Raw genomic sequence first — 18,246 nt, 5'->3', positions numbered from 1 at the left:
TCCCCTTATAAATTACTGTACTTCTGGAGTATATTTGGAGACAAATTGATTTAGAGATTTTTGCTGAAAAATTCAGCATAAATTGGTGTGTGGGCCTTGAATTGTATTGCAGGGGTGAAATTGTGTGACATAGGCAGAAAAGAGATGCTTAAAAAACATCTTAGGCCCAGAGGCCAGTATTGGTGTAGTGGTTAAGAGCCCTTGTCAAACCCAAGTTCTTGTATCTTACGCACAGTAAGGCCAAACAAACTGAACTGTCAGAATTTGGAGCAGAAAAAGGTTTATTACAAGGGCCAAGCAAGGAGAATGGGCAGCTCTTGCTCAAAATTTGGTGGGGAGGACTGCAGGGTGTGTGACCTTCCTCAGATTGGTTGGTAGTGTGATAACAGGGTGGTGTTTCAGGATTCTCAATCATTAGCCTTCTGGTTCCAACCAGCCTTGGGTCCATGTGGTAGTGCTTAGCTTGAAGTTACCATCTTCCCACTGGGTGGGGGGACCTTAGTTCCTGTAGATAAAACTCAGAGATGTGTATCAGATTGTTCATGTATATACCTTGAAGAGGAACAAGGACCCTGCCCCATTGCTGCACTGTCGTTTCTTGACTTCTTTCCTTTGTCTCTTCATTTCCTCACTTAATTAGTAACTGTTTGAATCTGCCCATTGGAACGCAGCGAAGGTCTAGGAGGCTGAAGCCTTTTTTTCCTGCAAACAAGAAAAAGGCTTTTGTACCAGGGAGGGCCCTGTAGGGTTCTGCTCAGTTTCACCCTGGCACCAGACTGCTTGAGATTTGAGCCTGGCTCTGTCCACATGTAACGTTGGGTACATACCTGACTTCTCTATACCTCAGTTTCCTTATCAGTTAAGTAGGGATGATAATAGTATCTATCTCATAGGGTTGTTGTTAGGGTACAAGTTGACTTTTATTAAGTCCTTATGAAACCATGCGACTCAGATAGAGACTTAAACCCACTGTCTTTTAATTGAGATTACACACCTGGTCTCAGGACTTAATGAAGCTCAGGTTCTTTATGTCTCATCACAGAAAGATTTCAATGAGAGACAAAGTGATAGGTAAGAAGTGGATTTGTTTATAGAGAAGACACACTCCACAGACAGAGTGTGGGCCAGCTCAGAAGGTGAGAGGCCCTGAAATATGGCTTGATTAGTTTTTGTGGGCTGGTTAACTTCATAGGCTAATGTGTGGGAGGATTATTCCAACTATTTCAGGTGAAGGGGCAGGGATTTCCAGGAGTTGGGCTACTGCCCACTTTTTGGTCTTTTATGGTTAGCTTCAGAACTGTCATGGCACTGGTGGGTGTGTCATTTAGCATGCTGATGTAGTACAATGAGTGTATAATGAAGCTCAGTGTCTACTGGTAGTTGACTCTTCCACCATCTTGGATCTAGTTAGTTCTAACCATTATTTGTCATATCCTGTGGCTATGTCATTCTTTTAAAGGTTGTGCCCTGCCCCCTTCCTTCCTGTTTCACTTAGAACAGGGTCTGGAAGAGAAATGGGTTCTATATTATCAGAAAACTGCACAGAAGACTAGGTTTGGAAGCTTTCAGCAAATAATGTTTCACCTTGGTATAAAACAGTACACTGTTGAATTAAATCTTTTTTTTTTTTCATACCTTACAGCCCAGTTCTGTATCATAGCAAAGCCTACACTTGGTTCAGGTATTGAGAAAATTTTGCTTTCCCCAACATTGCTATAAGTATGAATGTTTATTTTTCTTTTCTTATCTTCAGAGAAATCATTAAGTTCTCTGTAGCAAAAATGGAAGAAATGGGCTTATATGCTGGTTTTTTCTATTAATCCAACAGTTTGTTCTATGTCAGGTTCATTGTGCACAGGTGCTTAATATTGCTGATTGACTAATTGGCAGATATAGACTTAAGTCTAGTCTTTCCTGTTTCCACTACTAGAATTAAAACAATCTTAGTACATTTGCATCTTTCTTGCTTGGGTTTTGCCTTATTTGCTTATTTAGATTTTTGTTTATGTAAAAATTACATACAGTAAAATATACACATCTTGTGTACCCTTAGATGAATTTGATAAATGTATACATTTGTGTAACCTCACTCTCAAGATATAGAGCATTTCCATAATCTGAGAAAGTTCCTTTGTACCCACTTCCAGTTAGTGCCCATATCCCATATGCAATTACTGTTGTGATTTGTCACCGAAGATTAGATTTGCCTGTACCTGAACTTTATATAAATGCAGTCACAGAGTATACATTCTTTCGTGTCTGTTTTTTTTTTTTTTTTTTCTGGCCATGCCACACGGCATGCAGGATCTTAGTTCCCTGACCAGGGATCAAACCCCTGCCCCGTGCAGTGGAAGCACGGAGTCCTAACCACTGGACTGCCAGGGAATTCCCTGTGTCCTCTTGATCAGCATAATGTTTTTGAGATTTATCCATTTTCTTATGTTTATCTATAACTTATTCTTTTTTATTGCTAAATAAATTCCATTGCATTAATATATTACAATTTGTTTTTCCATTCATCTGCTGGTAGACATTTGGATTGTTCTTATTTTTGTCTACTATGAATAAAGTTACAGTATACAGTTTGTATGTCTTTTTGTGGACATGGATTTTTATTTCTCTTGGCTTTAATGCCTAAGAGTGGAATTGCTGGGTCATAGAGAAAGTGTATTTTTAACTTTAAAAGATATAGTTCAAGTAATTCTTCAAAGTAAGTGGTTGTCCCAGTAGGAATACTCATTTCTACTAATATTGCTGAACATGTTTAAGGAAGTGACTTAGTAATAGTTTCATAGTATTTTTTCTTTGAAATTATCGCAAATATTTAGTGAATTTGAAGCACCTTCGAAGTAAAAATTCTGTGACAATAGAAAAGGAAGAGCCATAGAGTTGTTGCTGAATATGTTGTATTATCCTCAGTAACTCAGATGGAAATGGCAACATTGGGATGGTTTGATTATTGACATTACAAACCACACATTTTAAACTAGTGACAGAGGGACTTCCCTGGTGGTCCAGTGGTTAAGCCTCCATGCTCCCAGTGCAAGGGACACGGGTTCGATCCCTGGTCAGGGAGCTAGATCCCACATGCTGCAACTAAGAGTTCACATGCCACAACTAAAAGATCCTGCATGCTGCAACTGAAGATCCTGCATGCTGTAACTAAGACCCAGTGCAGCCAAATAAATAAATAAATACTTAAAAAAACACAAACAACTAGTGATAAAGAAGATGCTGTAAATATTATTTAAATAGATTCTTTGAGGACCTGTTTAGTTTGAACGTATTTTCATTTCCATCACTCCATTGTTTTGTCCTGGAAAGTCAATAGGTGATTAAAAGAATTTCTGTTGATTAACAGTGGGTGTATTTTGTGGAATCATTTGTTTATCCTCAGCAAATGGCAGTTGTAATCTGTACTATTAAATGAGACTGAGCAATAGAAAGTGCTTAAAAATAGCTGAGTAATTCAGATCCTTTATTTTCTTTAGACATTAAAGAAGAAGAGAAATTCTAACAATAATATAGGTTGGGACTTCCCTGGTGGTGCAGTGGTTAAGACTCTGCGCTCCCAATGCAGGGGGCCTGGGTCCGATCCCTGGTCAGGGAACTAGATCCCAGAAGCATGCCACAACTTAGAGTTTGCATACCACAGTTAAGGAGCCAGCAAGCCACAACTTAGGAGCCTGTGAGCTGCAACTAAGGAGCCCGTGAACTGTGACTAAGGAGCCTGTGAGGCGCAACTAAGGAGCCTGCTGGCCGCAACTAAGGAGCACACGTGTCGCAACTAAGGAGCCTGTGAGCTGCAACTAAGACCTGGCACAACCAAATAAATAAATATTTTTTAAAAATGTACTAGTGGGGGCTTCCCTGGTGGCGCAGTGGTTGAGAGTCCGCCTGCTGATGCAGGGGACACAGGTTCGTGCCCCAGTCCGGGAAGATCCCACATGCCACAGAGTGGCTGGGCCCATGAGCCATGGCTGCTGAGCCTGCGCGTCCAGAGCCTGTGCTCCGCCACGGGAGAGGCCCCAGCAGTGAGAGGCCCGCGTACACCCCCCAAAAATGTACTAGTCAATGCCTTAAAAAAAAAAAAAGAATATAGGTGGATTTATATGGCCTTAGAATATATTAGGTGTCAAGTATAGCTAGTAATTTTAAGGAATTTTTGAGCTTGAATCATATAGTATTTTAATATTAGCTAGGGTCCCTTGTCAAAGGTTGAAATTGTTGAGGATTGACTTCAGGAGAGATTATGTAATATATTTTACTGTTTAAGAATACTTAGGTTTCGGGGAACTATATTCAGTATGTGATAAACCATAATGGAAAAGAATATGAAAAAGCATATGTATATGTATAACTGAGTCACTTTGCTGTACAGCAGAAATTAACACAACATTGTAAATCAACTATACTTCAATAAAATTAAGAAAGAAAAATACTTAGAAGTCTACTAAATCTTACCATCTACTACATGAAATGTTAATGTGGAGCAATACTAGGAAAATTAAGCATTATTCAGAATATACATATATATACATGTATGGAAGCCTTATTTTACATTTGAGGTTTTAGGGGAATATGGATTATCACACTGAATGTAAATGAACATGTAAAACTTATTACAAAACAATACCGTAAGGAAATTACCCCATGACAAAAATGCTTACTTACCAAAGTCCTAATTGACCGCCCTCCCACTGTATATAAATCATCTCAGTACTGCATAATTTCTATTTAATAAAAATTCAGTTCCTTTTGAACGCTCCCAAAGACATTCTGTGAAGCCACCATCACCCTTATACCAAAACCAGATGAAGACACTACCAAAAAAGAAAATTACAGGCCAGTATCTTTGATGAATGTAGACACAAAAATTCTCAGCAAAATATTAGCAAACTGAAACCAGCAACACATAAAACCATGACCAAGTTGTATTCATCCCAGGGTCACAAGGATGGTTCAACAGTGTCATACTAATCAATCAGTGTCATACACCACATCAACAAATGAAAGGACAGGGACTTCCCTGGTGGTCCAGTGGTTAAGACTCTGTGCTCCCAGTGCAGGGGGCCCAGGTCTGATCCCTGGTCAGGGAACTAGGTCCCGCATGCCACAACTAAGACCTGGCACAGCCAAATAAATAAATAAATAAATGTTAAAAAAGAAAAAAAGAAGAAAGGACAAAGACCACATGATCATCTCAATAGACACAGAAAAAGCATTTGGTAAAATGCAACATCCATTCATGATAAAAACCCTTACGAAAATGGGTGTAGAGGGAACATATCTCAAGATAATAAAAGCTATTTATGACAAACTCACAACCAATATAATACTCAATGGTGAAAAGCTGAAAGCCTTCCCGTTAAAATCTGGAACAAGACAAGGATGCCCATTCTCACCACTTCTCTTCAACACAGTATTGGAAGTCTTAGCCATAGCCATCAGACAAGAAAAAAAAAAGGTATTCAAATAGGTAAAGAAGAGGTAAAATTGTCATTATATGCAGATGACATACTATATATAGAAAACCCTAAAGACTCCACACAAAAACTACTACAACTGATAAATTCAGCAAGGTAGCAGGATACAAGATTAACACACAGAAGTTGGTTGCATTTCTTTACACTAATAATATCAGAAAAGAAATGTGAACAAACAATCCCTTTTGAAACTACATCAGAAAACAAAACAAACAAAAATACCTTAGGAATAAACCTCACCAAGGAGGTGAAAAACTTATATGCTGAGAACTACAAAACATTGATAAAGGATATTAAAGATGATTCAAAGAAATGGAAAGATATCCCATACTCTTGGATTAGAAGAATTAATATTTTTAAAATGGCAACACTGCCCAAAGCAATCTACAGGTTTAATGTGATCCCTATCAAATTACCCATGATATTTTTCACAGAACTAGAACAAATAATCCTCAAATTTATAGGGAACTATAAAAGACCCAGAATTGCCAAAACAATCCTGAGGAAAAAGAACAAAGTAGGAGGCATAACCCTCCCAGACTTCAGACAATACTACAAAGCTACAGTAATCAAAACAGTGTGGTATTGGCATGAAAACAGGCATATGGGTTAATGGAACAGAATAGAGAGCCCAGAAAAAACCCCATACACCTATGGTCAATTAATCTTCAACAAAGGAGGCAAGAATATAAAATGGGAAAAGGACAGTCTCTTCAGCAAGTGGTGCTGCATGTAAATCAAAGAAGTTAGAATATACCCTCACAACATGCACAAAAATAAACTCAAAATGGCTTAAAGACTTAAACATGGGACTTCCCAGGTGGTCCAGTGGTTAAGAATCTGCCTTCCAATGCAGGGGACATGGGTTCAATCCCTGGTCAGGTAATTAAGATCCCTGGTCAGGGAATTAAGATCCCACATGCCTCGGGGCAACTAAGCCTGTGCACCACAACTAGAGAACCCATGTGCTGCAACTACAGAGCCCACACGCTCTGGACCCCACGTGCTGTAACTACTGAGCCCACGCACTCTGGAGCCCACGCACCACAGCTAGAGAGTCTGCACACCACAACTACTAAGCCCACGCATTCTGGAGCCCACACGCCACAACTAGAGAGAAGCCTGCGTGCTGCACCGAAAGATCCCATATGCTGCAACTAAGACCTGGTGCAGCCAATGAATGAATGAATGAATGAATGAATGAATGAATGAATGAATGTCTTAAACATAAGATATGACACCATATGACTCCTAGAAGTGACCATAGGTAAAACATTCTTTGACATAAATCTTATCTACCAATGTTTTCTTAGGTCAGTCTTCCAATGCAATAGAAATAAAAACAAAAATAAACAAATGGGACCTAATCAAACTTACAAATTTTTGCACAGTGAAGGAAACTGTAAACAAAATGAAAAGACAACTTGTGGAATGGGAGAAAATATTTGCAAATGATGCAACTGACAAGGGTGTAATTTCCAAAATATATAAACATCTCATATAACTCAACAACAAAAAAACAAACAACCCAATTGAAAAAAGGCAGAAGACCTAAATAGACATTTCTTCAACGAAGACATACAGATGGCCAATAGGCACCTGAAAAGATGCTCAACAGCGCTAATTATTAGAGAAATGCAAATCAAAACTACAATGAGGTACCACCTCATGCCAGTCAGAATGGCCATCATTAAAACGTCTACAAATAACAAATGCTAAAGAGGGTGTGGAGAAAAGGGAATGCTCTTACACTGTTGGTGGGAGTGTATTGGTGCAGCCACTGTGGAAAACAGTATGTAGGTTCCTCCAAAAACTAAAAATGGAGTTGCCATCTGATCCAGCAATCCCATTTCTGGGCATATACCCAGACAAAGCTATAATTTGAAAAGATACATGCACCCCTATGGTCATAGGAGCACTATTTACGATAGCCAAGACATGGAAGCAACCTAAATGTCCATTGAGAGATGAATGGATTAAGAAGATGGGTATATATATATATACAATGGAATATTAGCCACCAAAAAGAATGAAATAATGCCATTTGCAGCAACATGGATGGACCTAGAGATTATCATACTAAAGGAAGTAAGTCAGAAAGAGGAAGACAAATACCATATGATATCACTTACATGTGGAATCTAAAATATGATACCAATCAACATACCTACGAAACAAAAACAGATTCACAGATATAGAGAACAGACTTGTGGTTTCCAAGGGTACGGGAAGGAAGGAATGGGAGTTTGGGATTAGCAGAGGCAAACTATGTATATGGGATGGATAAACTACAAGGTCCTACTGTATAGCACAGGGAACTATATTCAATATCTTGTGACAAACCATAGTGGAAAAGAATATGAAAAAAAAAAATATGTATATCTGCATAACTGAGTCACTTTGCTGTACAGAAGAAATTAACACAACATTGTAAATCAAGTACAATAAAAATTTTTTTTAATTCAGTTCTTTTTTGTGCATATGTTGACATTTGACCTATGTTTATCCTAGCTATACTCCTTACATTAGGAGTTTGCATATAGTGAGAAGTCAAAAATGTTTCTGTTTTGTGTGGGGGGAAAACCCTACATTTTCATCTGCTTATAAAACTAACTTATTGTTTATAGTAGAATATGTAAACTATTTGGTAAATATATAAGCAAGAAGGTATCACTCATACTCCTTCTACTTTAAGATAATCATCAATCAGTATGCTAGTTTCCTTCAGTCTAGAATGACTTATCCATTTATGTATGCATGTACACACACAGGCATGCCCAGGGAAATATAATTTTGTTTTAAAATATATTTATTATTACCATTTTATTATAAAATTATAAAACAAAATAAAAATTTAATAATTATAGAAAATACAGAGAAGTAGAAAAAAGGAAATATTTTAATGTCCTCCCAGATATTACTATTTTATTGATAGTAATACTTTCTTTTTTTTTTTTTTTTTTTTTTTTTTTTGTGGTACGCGGGCCTCTCACTGCTGTGGCCTCTCCTGTTGCGGAGCACAGGCTCCGGACGCGCAGGCTCAGCGGCCATGGCTCGTGGGCCCAGCCGCTCCGCGGCATGTGGGATCCTCCCAGACCGAGGCACGAACCCGTGTCCCCTGCATCAGCAGGCGGACTCTCAACCACTGTGCCACCAGGGAAGCCCTGATAGTAATACTTTCTGATTTTCAACTTTATTCTGTACTTAATTAAATTCTGTGTTTGTCACCTGGTTACATTTATTTTGGTCACTCTATCCCATGTAAGTTTCAGCCATTTCAAATTCATAGTTCTCCAAAGGTGCTGTGTTCTCCCATGCTCTGTGTCTTTGCATATCCTGTTTTCCCTACCTGGAGAATGCTACTGAAAACACCTATCTTCCCTTACCCCCTGTCTCCCACTTTTATCTACCTGGCTAATTAAATTCCACAGTTCGCTCAAGTTGTTTCACCTCTAGCATAAAGGCCCTCACTGATCTTTTCACTCCTCCGCCTTAAACGTAGTCAGAGCATCTGTACCGAGAGCATGCAATAGATACCTCTGTCATAAGCACTGATATGCTCATTGTGATTGCTCAGTTCCTTGAGAGCAGGACTATATTTTGTTTATATTTCCAATGTCAAGCACAGTATAAGTGCTTGATACAGAGTATGTGCTTTATGAATTTTTGCTGAATGAATGAATGGACTTAGATATTTTGAAGAAAATTATTAAATAACATATACAGGGTGGGAAGAGAGAAAGCATTGAATTGCTGGGGGTACCTGCACATACATACACACAAGTGTTCTGTATTTAGAAAGAAGTCATGATAATTAAATAATCATTCCAAAGACTACACATTTACATGGAAAAAAGGAAAACATGCTGAGTCTGATTTATGGGCAGATTTATACCTTTGGCTTTCATACAGCTCGCACTACGATGATCCCTTCTGAATTGGATTTTGTATGCTGAATTTGGACTCTTGTTGATGAACAGATGCACATTTCAAGCTATTAAATAGTGGCAGTGCCGGCCAGCTAACAGTTAAGTTTTAATGATGGCAACGTCTTTATCTTCACAGCAGTGTGTTTGTACAATTATTTGACTTTTATTGCATTTTACCCTTATTCTATACAAGAATAGACACCAGGAGAATTAAAATGATCATAGTGATAAACTAAAGTCTACAGAAAGGATGGAGATCATTAGGGACACTGAAAATGACCCTTTAGCCTTGATTGAGAACAAAATTAAAGTATATGTGCAAAATGTTGGAAATATATTATTGAAGATCATTTATTAAAAAGAAAGTATAATTATGGATTTTAAAACATTTTAGCTAAAATTGAAACTTATTGTTCAGCTTCTACCCTTTCAACTTTTATGTATATTTAACTAAGAACAGTTAGAGATGACCTGAATTTGGTGTATTTTACTTTATGCTAGAAATTGTCTTGGAAGAATGACACCATTAGGACTGATTTGTCTTTCAGGATGCCTACTTGGTTGTTCTAAATACTCTGTTTTAAGTTTGGTAATAATAGATTCCTCCATTGCTAAGTATTTTGACGTGTCTGTGATGCAGGTGATGTTCATTTACAGGCTAATTTGCAACATTATCTAATATCTAGATTAAACAAGATCATCTTATTGTGAGATGATCAGATTTCCTTAAAAAAATTTTTTTGTTGTATTTCCTGATGGATTTGAAAAATTAAACTTTTCACTCCACAAAGAGGGCTTATTGCTTTTATGTTGAATAATGTCGGATTTTACCTAACTGCCCTAACTTAACATGACCCCTAATGGCAGAAGAGAGAGTATAGGTACCCCAGGGCGCCTGGAGTTGCCCCAGTATAAGAAGCACAGACTAGAAAAATCAAATTGATGAAAACTTTAAGGGTGATGGGATCCTCTGTGGATGTACTGTCCTTACCAGAGAAATTCTTCCTGTGGGCAGTTAAGGCTCACCTGTATCCTCTGGAGAGATAATATTACTTTCTTTATATTCCAAGATTACCTTCTTGTTATTGCCATCTGTGTGCTGAGTAGAGGCCAGAGTACCACAGGAGTTCTTTATGTGCTATTCAGGAATCATTGTTGGTTGTTTTGTGACTGCCACAGCCATTTGTACCTTCTTTCACTATTGTGCTGTTTTATGTGGTAGTGTTTTATTGTCTTGCTGTCCTTCCTTGTGTTCGTTTTCAGACTTGGTATTTTATGTGGACTGTCAGGATATGGAATCTTGGTAGACAGGCAGCATTTAGGAAACTCTGTCATTTTTCATGATGAGAGAAACCCAGGTTATTTATGTAGGCCTCATTGGGGGGAAAAAAAAAGACCAATCTCTTGACTGTTTAGCTGCTTAGGCCTCTGAGAATTGCAGTACTTTACCATTGTGGGATGATACCCATGAGTTCTGTTTTTCCTAAGAGTGATGTTGAATAGCTGTGAGCTTTTCTATATTCTCTGGCCCAGTCCTCTGAAAACCAAGTCTCTATTTTGAAATAGTTATTTGGGCCTAAGATGTAGTACATCATCATGAAATGGGATTTTGCAGTGTACTTTTCCCTGCTGGGTTGTCTGTCACTTGCGTTTTAAAGTTCTCAGGTGTACCATTCAAATTCTCGAGACCTTTGTCACAAACCTAGTATCTGTGGCTTGGTATGAATTAAACTGGAATTCTGTACCCAGTAAAATTGACATAAAAAGAGTAAATTCATTTTTATATATGATCCTTTAGCAAAAAGTTCGCATCTTAACCTGATTTGGTCTAATTTTTTTGTGTTAAAGATCATAAACAGAAGAGAAGGTATACAGGGATAAGTACTCGTTTTATCTTTTTGTGTTTCACACACACAAATGTATATTGCAGTATTCAAAACTAGTTTATGCACAGCTTTTGTATATGAACATGAGAAGTTTTATATTTGAAAGAAAGCACATGATTAGTTTTACTAAAATATAGTTGCTGTTGTTCATTCCAGTTTCTATCCTTTGCATGAGCCGTATTTTGGGGAGTGCCTGTTTCTTTACTGGTAATAAAACGTGAGGGAAATTTCTAGTATAATATTAGTATATTTCCCCTAGATTTTTACATTGTCAGGTCATTAATTTTTTTTAAGCATTTCAGTTGTAGCATAGTGCAGTCCTTTGGGGAGAATTGGTAAAATGAGGATAAAATGGGTACAGGATTCCAACAGCTTGAAGATAACACAGTATTTGACCAAAATCTCTTTTGTATTCCCTACTCTGGTTCTATTCCAGTAGTCTTGGAAATGTGCCTACAGACTATTTACAGTGAGATTATAAAACTGAATCATGATTTTGGTGAATAGAAGCCAGAGCATGTGGCTCCAGCACCCTAGCTGGCAGTAAGCTCTCCCTAGGTTTATGAATGTAGTTAGATGGCCCCCAACTGTTTACAAGACAGCAAAGGTAAGATCTTTGATTGACAAGTCAGAAATGCATTAGATCATTCTCTCTGCCAGTCTCTGGTTCATGCTGTTAAAAATGTCAGCCTCCAAGTTTGAATGGCAGCCTGAGGGCCTTAGAAGCTTTTTGTTTTCTGAGATGGAAACACAAATTGGATGTGTGCCTGAGCGCTTCATCCTGGGCTGTAATTTCATCTTTTAGCTAAGAACCACAAGGTACACGAGCAAAGCACCCTGTAAACAATAATACTGTGGAAAAAAAATAAACAAGGTCGTGTTTCTGGTACGTTGATCCGATGGTGTCCTGACCTCTATCACGTTGAACATCTCCACTCTGATTGCTGTTCCCTTTGGCATTACAATGAGAGAAAGAGAGACTGACATAGGAGGAAAAGATTTAAAGTTGCAGTGTTGTTGCACATTCCTTGTATTGGCTATGAAATATTGAACTGTCAGAATGTGACACTTGGTTTTTTAAGCAACCTTTCTTGTTTGAGGTGTTTGCAGTTCATTCCTTTATCCCCCATTTGTCTGCTTTCATTGATAGGATTGGAAGTAGTTGCCTTAAATGCATGAAAAGGGACAATGTTAAAGAGAAGTGGTGCTGATGGAGCCAACACCTAAACTTAATACTGGAACATAAATGCAGGCTGTGAGGCGTGGGCAAAAGGAGACTAAAGCTGGGTTAGTAAACTAATATTGGGGTTTACGGAATACATTCTATTCTAAGGAAGAATCAGCTTAGGTCCTGGTTCTGTTTTTGTGGAGGCAGGAAGTTGGGAAGGCAGTAGTGGGTAAAGATAGGAAATGGAGTGACATAGTTTGTTAAACTGATAGCCTTCTATATGGCAGTATTGCCAGTCAAATAAAAATTAACCCAGCTATGTTATTTATTCCTAATTATCCACAGTTTTGGCAAGTGGTTCATTATTGAAAGCCTTAAACGTTTGGCAAGAAAAAAATACCTTTTTTTTAAAAAAGTGCAGAATTCATATTTATAGTAAGAAGGTTGATGAATAGATAATATGTAAGAACCATTATGTTTGTATTAGTACAGCTTAATGGCACATGAATAGAAAATTTTTGTTGAGAAAGCCAAATCATAGATTTCTTGGAAAATATATTCTAGTAATAGAATGAGTTTTCTATTGCTATTTAAGTTGTAGTATATCTTAAAACAACATTTTTTTTTTTTTTTTTTTTTTTTTTTTGCGGTATGCGGGCCTCTCACTGTTGTGGCCTCCCCCGTTGCGGAGCACAGGCTCCGGACGCGCAGGCTCCGGACGCGCAGGCTCAACGGCCATGGCTCACGGGCCCAGCCGCTCCGCGGCATATGGGATCCTCCCAGACCGGGGCACGAACCCGTATCCCCTGCATCGGCAGGCGGACTCTCAACCACTTGCGCCACCAGGGAGGCCCAAAACAACATATTTTATAGAAAAAAAATTTCACTCTAAGAAAACAGCTCTATTGTCAGATATGTGCTTTTATCTTAATTCATTTTGGGGGCCTAGACCTTACAAGTAAAGTTTTAAGTGAGAATGACCTTTTGGAATTCTTCTGGAGTATGAAAAAGTAGGAGTTTGTGTTGAAAGTACTTGAATTAACTCTTATTGATGCTTTTAAAGCACAGCTGTTTAGCTTAGTCTTCTCTCTCTGCGAATGTGAAAGGCAGGAGCTATTCTCTATCATGAATACATAGTGAAATGCCCTGGAAAAATGGTGGTAATCATTCCTGACATTTCTTAATTCCCTGCTTTGGGGGCATGCTAGAAGGAGGAGATGGTATTTGTAAAATAGTGTCCTGCTCCCTTGTACCCAGAATTATGTCCTCACTTACCAAGTACAGCACAGAGAAAGCAAGGCAAAAGGGAGGGATATTGAGAATTACTTACTGTTGTTTTAAGTATTGCTCTATATTTTTAAAGCATAAATATTGATGTAGATTTGCATTTAAGCTATGAGAACCCAGTGTCTTGACTCAATGGGGGAGTTTTCAAAAATCATTCTTCTAGAAATTGATTTCTCATTGGCTGATATCCTGAGGATAAGTAAAAACAAACCATTCTTTTCAATCTTGGAAGAACAAGAGGAGTGCAAGTGCTTATCTAAGAAATAAGACTAGAAATACCTACATTTATGGGACCTCCTAAATCTTAAAACAGAGAAACTGTACGAATTTTCTTCTTCCTTGGTGTATTATCGAACAGCAATCACTATGAAAATGCCTCACAGCCCATGGGCTTTTATACAGCCACTCCTCCATAATAATGATTAGCTTTATTACTTAAAGTCCAGGCTTGCCTTATAAGCAAAAATCAGTATATTCATAGAACCATAGAATTTCAGTGTTGGAAATGATGTCAGAGGCCATCTAGTTATATATAGGAATCCTTTATGAAATGTTTTTGGCAAGGGGCCATCTAATCTCTGCGTGATCACTGCCTTTATTGGCAAGCTGAACTTCTTGAAGCATCTTGCTTTCTTCTTCACTGTTGGTTCTGTTAGAAAATTTTCTCTCAAGGAGTCAAACTTCTTATTCACCTACCATTTGTGGTAATACAAAGTAATTGTTTTCTTTTTCATGTATTTATATGTTTGAGGATAGCTGTCATGTTGCTTATATTTGCTGTGCCCAGAGTGAATATTCCTGGTTCTGTTAGTATTTCTTTGGAAAATGCTAATAATCATTCCTGTCATTTTCACAACCCTGTATTTTGATGGAGGGTGCTAATCGTTCTGATTGTCCCTCCTTATGAATGCTTTCCATCTTGGCAGTGTCCTTGTTACAGTGTGGCATGCATAACTAGAGGCAGTGCTGCGAAAGTGTAGAATACAGTGACACATCTTGTTTTGAACATAATTTGGGTTATATAATTTAATTACTGCAGCCTAAAATTGAGTATATTTCTTTGGTGTAGATGATGGAAAAATCTCTAGGAACTTAGCCTGAGTGTGTTTCTTCACCTTTTCTTTGAAGTCAGGAAAGCATATGTAAGTACTTTGATAAATGACATAATGTAGTGGCATATTTGAGTGGTACAGGTATTTTAAACCTAGCTCCAGTTCTTGAAGATGGTGAACATCTGCTTAGAGGTATTGTAGAGCTCCACAATGCACTAATCGAATTACTCTTTTCTGGAGTTGCCGACTGCACTAATTGAATTAGAATCAGTGTATGTGTGTGTGTGTGTTTGTCTGTGTGTGTGTGTGTGTGTGTGTGTAACTGAGATAATTCCAACCTTAACGGGAGAGACTAGGGGAGATATGAATGATGGTGTGTACTGTGCTGCTATCTAATGGCAGCGCATGGAAGTACTGCCTGGTCTCCAGGGAAGACAATGTAGTCATCTGATCTAGCATGACCTTAGTCTAACCCCATCCAGTTTAGTTCAAAAGGTCTCAGGATGTATTTTTGTAGTTCTAAATCCAAGAAGAAAGAATGTGATTAATTTACCTATTAAGAATTAAGATATGTTTTATTAGGCATAAAGTTTTTTACAAAGTATTAAGTCTCAAATATTCAACTGAATTAAAAACTTCTAATATCAGTATAATTGGTGAAAACAAATCCAAATGTATTTAGTCAATGGGTCATGTTCTTTTTCATTTTGCCTTTCATATGACATAAATGTAAAAAAGAATTACCTTTTAAAAATTCTTAGCATAACAGAAAGTAATGATATAGGGCTTATGTTCTTAAATAAAATTTCTTTATGGTTGTCAAAATACTGAGAGTCAGTCAGTCAATTTAAGGGTGTTATCAAATTTTACTATACATAATTATGCTTATATAAAATTTTTAAATTATTATAGGAAATATTTTAATTATAGCAGTCTCAGAGCAAGTTTTACAAATTTCTGCTGCTCTAGTTAATTGTTTAAAATTTAACTTTATCACAAATTTGGTCAAGTTTGAAATTCTCTGAAGTGAAATAGGTAATTCTTCCTTTTCTAAAAAAAAAGAACCCATTAATCACAATTTAATGATTTTTGTAAAACATCATGAAAATATAATTCTGTACAACTTTAAAAGCAAATACACTGAGGACAACTCAGCAAGCATGAACTGTATTTTGATTCAGTATAACTCTAGGCATTCTAACTTATAAAGTAACCCTTAACAGAAAAATGCACATGTATAATCACTTGATTTATAGAGTGTGTATGTGGACCTGTAATACCACTTTAACAATAGAAAAGTGCTATTGGATACCTTTCTTATATAAGTTTCAATCTCTTATATATGGTCTTCATTATTAAAATAAAAAGTAAGTTTTAGCATTCCAATATTTTATAGGCTAATTTGGTTTTTATTGTAGGATTGAGCTGCTTAGGTTTCTGAGCTATACAAGTAGCATTGATTAATAGGACTAAAACAGGGGCTTCCCTGGTGGTGCAGTGGTTAAGAATCCACCTGCCAATGCAGGGGACACGGGTTCAAGCCCTGGTCCGGGAAGATCCCACAAACTGCGGAGCAACTATGCCCGTGCACCACAACTACTGGGCCTGCGCTCTAAAGCCTGCGAGCCACAACTACTGAGCCCTAGTGCCACAACTACTGAAGCCTGCACACCTAGAGCCTTTGCTTTGCAACAAGAGAAACCACTGCAATGAGAAGCCCACGCACCGCAACAAAGAGTAGCTCCTGCTCACCGCAACTAGAGAAAGCCCGTGTGCAGCAATGAAGACCCAATGCAGCCAAAAATAAAATAGAAAAAATAAATTTAAAAAATTTAAATGACTAAAATATATGATATGCACTCTTTATATCTGTTTTCAAGGGCATTTTACTGATTTAGAAAATGTATTTTGACACCATGTAGATTTAAAGCTTTAAAATAACATTGCCATTCACAACTAGCCACAACTCAATTTAATTCATGTATAGAGTACCTTCTGTGTGCCAGGTACTGTACAAAGTACTGGGCATAAATTAAGATTTAGACCCTATCCTCAAAGAGATTATAGTTATTTATTAGACATTTATTAAGAACTTATGTACCAGGCACTATTTAGATAATTTGAGGGACTACTGCTGTGAATAACCATTAGTTTCATGTATTTTTCCCATTCATTGAGCTAGAGGTCTGGTTTAGTAGCAGGTCTAAGGAAGCAGTATACTTGTTTTCGTATCAGATATAGCTCATCTCAGCAAAAAGAGTGATCTTAAATGGTTTTCCCTTCTGCCTTTACATACCTTCTAAGGGAGCAGTGATGTTTTTGATAGCTTTACATGTAGCTTTAAAAAGAGATGGGTAACATTTATTACAGTGCCTCCTGCTGGTAAATCATAGATTTTCAACCCTGTTGTCTCCAGAATTTGTAGTGCCCACTTGTGGTTTGGTAGTTACTTCAGGGTTTCTTCTAAGGCTATGAGTGGGAAAGAGTCTACTACATACAAGGTATAAAGCACTTCTTTAAACCGTCTATTTCTAGAACTTAAATTGTCCTGGGACCAGCTCTTGATATAAAAATTCATAGAAACCTGTTTTTCACAGAGTGTGGTAACTCCTTGCCATAGTGCTGTAGTGTTAAAATTCACATTGGCCAGGTTGTTCTGTAAATTAAACGCTGACAGCTGCCCTCAGGGGAACAGCCAATGTATTTATGATGATGTGCTGATTACACAAAATACACTGCAAGCAGAAAACAGCTGCAGAGAACAAACCTCTTAAAAAGAATACAATTACAAATAGCACCCTCAGTATTTCTAGTGGTGAGTGTAGAGTACAGCATGCTAATGCAGGTTTCTTACTTAGTCTGCCTGAAAACAGAAAATCTGAAGGAGATAAGTTAAATTATGGTTGGTTGCACGTGTGCCCACATTAGCAATGAACAAATTTTGTTTCTGAAGAGCACAGCTATGAGTGCACAAATATAAGGTGTGGAGTAATTTTAACCACCACCCCCCACCCCTTTTTTTGTTAGTAGACTTTATTGGTGCCTTTCTCATATATAGTAGGGCATGGCCCTGAGTCGATAAGGGTTTGGACATTTGAAGGATATTACACAATTGAGCAGGAGAGTATCAAAAATTGTGATTTAAAAAATTCAGTAGGAATTCCATATGTTAGGGCTTGGATATCAACATTTTGTTTGGGACTTCCCTGGTGGTGCAGTGGCTAAGAATCCGCCTGCCAACGCAGGGAACACGGGTTCAAGCCCTGGTCCAGGAAGATCCCACATTCCGTGGAGCAACAGAGCCTGTGTGTCACAACTACTGAGCCTGTGCTCTACAGCCCATGAGCCACAACTACTGAGCCCACGTGCCAAACTACCGAAGCCCACACACCTAGAGCCTGTGCTCCACAACAGGAGAAGCCACCGCAATGAGAAGAC

The 18,246-nt window shown here is 37.8% G+C and overlaps 1 protein-coding gene across 10 annotated transcripts in view; it reads left to right on the top strand.

The window, feature by feature from the left end:
- BTRC (beta-transducin repeat containing E3 ubiquitin protein ligase) overlaps positions 1–18,246 on the top strand; it is a 189,801-nt gene that overhangs the window by 64,072 nt on the left and 107,483 nt on the right. The gene's annotated exons all lie outside the window — the stretch shown is intronic.

Source organism: Mesoplodon densirostris, chromosome 1 (assembly GCF_025265405.1).
Source record: "Mesoplodon densirostris isolate mMesDen1 chromosome 1, mMesDen1 primary haplotype, whole genome shotgun sequence".
Taxonomy (NCBI): domain Eukaryota; kingdom Metazoa; phylum Chordata; class Mammalia; order Artiodactyla; family Ziphiidae; genus Mesoplodon; species Mesoplodon densirostris.
Note: the sequence above shows the minus strand (reverse complement) of the source record. Positions and strands in the feature narration are given on the sequence as shown.